Below are 3,590 nucleotides of genomic sequence, written 5' to 3' on the forward strand. Positions count from 1 at the left end.
CCCCAAAAAAGGAGCGCTTTTTGCCCCCAATTGGGGACTTTTGCCCCCAAATGGCCGCTTTTCGCCCCAAAGTGGGGGCCCAAAAAGCCCCAAAAAGCGGAGATTTTACCCCAAAATTGGCGCCCCCCCCCCCCCATTTCCTCCCATTTCCCCTTTGGGGGTCGGAAAGAGGAACTGAGAGCGCCACCTGGGGGGGGGGGGGGCGGCACCTCCCAGTATAGACCAGTATAGACCAGTACAGAACACTGCCCCACACAGAGTGCCCTCAGCCCCATAGCGGCGTCCCCAGCCCCATAGTGATATCCCCAGCCCCATAGCGGTGTCCTCAGCCCCACAGTGTCCCCAACCCCATAGAGTGTCCCCAACCCCATAGTGATATCCCAAGCCCCATAGCGGTGTGCTCAGCCCCATAGAGTGTCCCCAGCCCCATAGTGATATCCCCAGCCCCATAGCGGTGTCCCCGACCCCATAGAGTGTCCCCAGCCCCATAGCGGTGTCCCCGACCCCATAGAGTGTCCCCAGCCCCATAGCGGTGTCCCCAGACCCATAGCAGTGTGCTCAGCCCCATAGAGTGTCCCCGACCCCATAGCGGTGTCCTCAGCCCCACAGCGTCCCCAACCCCATAGCAGTGTCCCCAACCCCATAGTGATATCCCCAGCCCCATAGCAGTGTCCCCGATCCCATAGCGGTGTCCCCAGCCCCATAGCGGTGTCCTCAGCCCCACAGTGTCCCCAACCCCAAGGCGATGTTCCCGGCCCCATAGCAGTGTGCTCAGCCCCATAGAGTGGGGCCACCAAAGGGGTCCTATGGCCACCAAAGGGGCTCTATGGCCACCAAAGGGGTCCCCACGGCCACCAAAGGGGTCCTATGACCACCATAGGGGCTCTATGGCCACCAAAGGGGTCCTATGGCCACCAAAGGGGTCCCCACGGCCACCAAAGGGGCTCTATGGCCACCAAAGGGGTCCTATGGCTACCAATGGGGTCCCCATGGCCACCAAATGGGCTCTGTGGCCACCAAATGGGCTCTATGGCCACCAAAGGGGTCCTATGGCCACCAATGGGGTCCCCATGGCCACCAAATGGGCTCTGTGGCCACCAAATGGGCTCTATGGCCACCAAAGGGGTCCTATGGCCACCAAAGGGGTCCTATGGCCACCAATGGGATCCCCATGGCCACCAAAGGGGTCCTATGGCCACCAAATGGGCTCTATGGCCACCAAAGGGGTCCCCATGGCCACCAGAGGGGCTCTGTGGCCACCAAAGGGGTCCTATGGCCACCAAAGGGGTCCTGTGGCCACCAAAGGGGCTCTGTGGCCACCAAAGGGGTCCTGTGGCCACCAAAGGGGTCCCCACGGCCACCAAATGGGTCCTATGACCACCATAGGGGCTCTATGGCCACCAAAGGGGTCCCCACGGCCACCAAAGGGGCTCTGTGGCCACCAAAGGGGTCCTATGGCCACCAAAGGGGTCAGGGGGTGATGTGGGGTGACGTGGGGACATGGGGGGATATGGGGACATGGGGGGACATGGAGACACATGGGGACATGGGGACACAGGGGTGACATGGGGACACGTGGGGACATGGGGACATGGGGGTGACATGGGGTGAAGGGGGACATGGGGACACAGGGATGGGGGGACACGGACATGGGGGGACACGGGGTCAGGGGGACACGGACATGGGGGGACATGGGGTGATGTGGGGTCACGGGAATGGGGGGACATGGGGACACATGGGGACGTGGGGTGATGTGGGGTGAAGGGGGACATGGGGACACGTGGGGACATGGGGGGGACACGGACATGGGGTGACGTGGGGACACAGGGATGGGGGGACACAGACATGGGGGGACATGGGGTCAGGGGGACACGGGGACACGGGGGGACATATGGGGATGTGGGGTGATGTGGGGTCACGGGGATGGGGACACATGGGGTGACATGGGGACACATGGGGACATGGGGTGATGTGGGGTGACGTGGGGACATGGGGACACGTGGGGACATGGGGGGGACACGGACATGGGGGGACACGGGGTCAGGGGGACACGGGGACATGGGGGGACTTGGGGGGACATAGGGACACGGGGTGACGTGGGGTGAAGGGGGACATGGGGACACAGGGATGGGGGGACACGGACATGGGGGGACATGGGGACGTGGGGTGATGTGGGGTGAAGGGGGACATGGGGACACGTGGGGACATGGGGGGGACACGGACATGGGGTGATGTGGGGACACAGGGATGGGGGGACACGGACATGGGGGGACACGGGGTCAGGGGGACACGGGGACATGGGGGGACATATGGGGACGTGGGGTGATGTGGGGTCACGGGGATGGGGACACATGGGGTGACATGGGGACACATGGGGACATGGGGTGATGTGGGGTGACGTGGGGACATGGGGACACGTGGGGACATGGGGGGGACACGGACATGGGGGGACACGGGGTCAGGGGGACACGGGGACATGGGGGGACATGGGGTGACGTGGGGACATGGGGGGACATGGGGACACGGGGACACAAGGACATGGGGTGACACGGGGTCAGGGGGGTCCGACCCATAAGTGGGAGTTCGACCCATAAGCGTGGGGCTGCCCCCTAAGTGGGGGGTCTGACTCATAAGTGTGGTTCCAACCTGTAAGTGTGGGGCTGCCCCATAAGTGGGGGTATGGCCTATGAGTGGGGCTGCCCCATAGGTGGGGGTCTGACCCATAAGTGGCGCTGCCCCATAAGTGGGGGTCCGACCCATAATTCTGCCCCGTTTTGTCCGCATTTCTCCGTTTTTCGCCCCAAAAACACCCCCAAAATGGCGGCGGCCCCTTTAAGGACTACGATTCCCAGCAGCCCCTGCGCGGCAAGCCACGCCCCAAGATGGCGGACATGCGCGCTTCCGGTTTAAGCCACGCCCCCAAACTGGCAGGCAATCGCACTTCCTGTGTAAGCCCCGCCCCCAAGCTGGCGGGCAAGAAACTGCCGGCGTTTGAAGAGATTAAACGGTGATTGGATGAGCGCCGATTGGCTGAGGGAGCAGGGAGCTTTGCGCTGATTGGCTGCTGGTTCGGAGGGCGGGGAAGCGGGGCGTGGCCTTCTCTTAAGGCGGCGATGGCGGGGAAGTGGGGACCGCCGCAACGACGCGGCCGATAAGGCAAAGGGCGCGGCTTGAAGAGAGGACGCCGATAGGCTGCGGGGACGGCGAGAGGCGGGGCGCAGAGCGCTGATTGGTTGAGAGTGGCGCGGGCCGGGCCGAGGGGCGCCGTTAACCCTTCCCTCGCCGCGGCGAAGTTTAAAAGGGCTTTTTGTAGTACCAAAACTGCTTTAATTCGGGGGAAAACGCCCCAAAATGAGGAGAGGGGAAAAGAAGAAAAAGGGAGGGGGAGGGCGGAAGGGAACACTGGGGTCCCACGGGGGCGTGGTGACGTTGTGACGTCACGGCGTGGCGCTGCGGCGATGTCACTGCGCCGCCGTGATGACGTCACGGTGACGTCACGGTGACGTCACGGGGCACGACGGCGTAGGGCTGCGGGGGCAGCGGGCGGAGGCGCTCAGCGCACAGCAGAACCCAACGGGGGCGCACGAACT

The sequence above is a fragment of the Gallus gallus genome, unplaced genomic scaffold, assembly GCF_016699485.2.
Source record: "Gallus gallus isolate bGalGal1 unplaced genomic scaffold, bGalGal1.mat.broiler.GRCg7b scaffold_98, whole genome shotgun sequence".
NCBI classification, from domain to species: domain Eukaryota; kingdom Metazoa; phylum Chordata; class Aves; order Galliformes; family Phasianidae; genus Gallus; species Gallus gallus.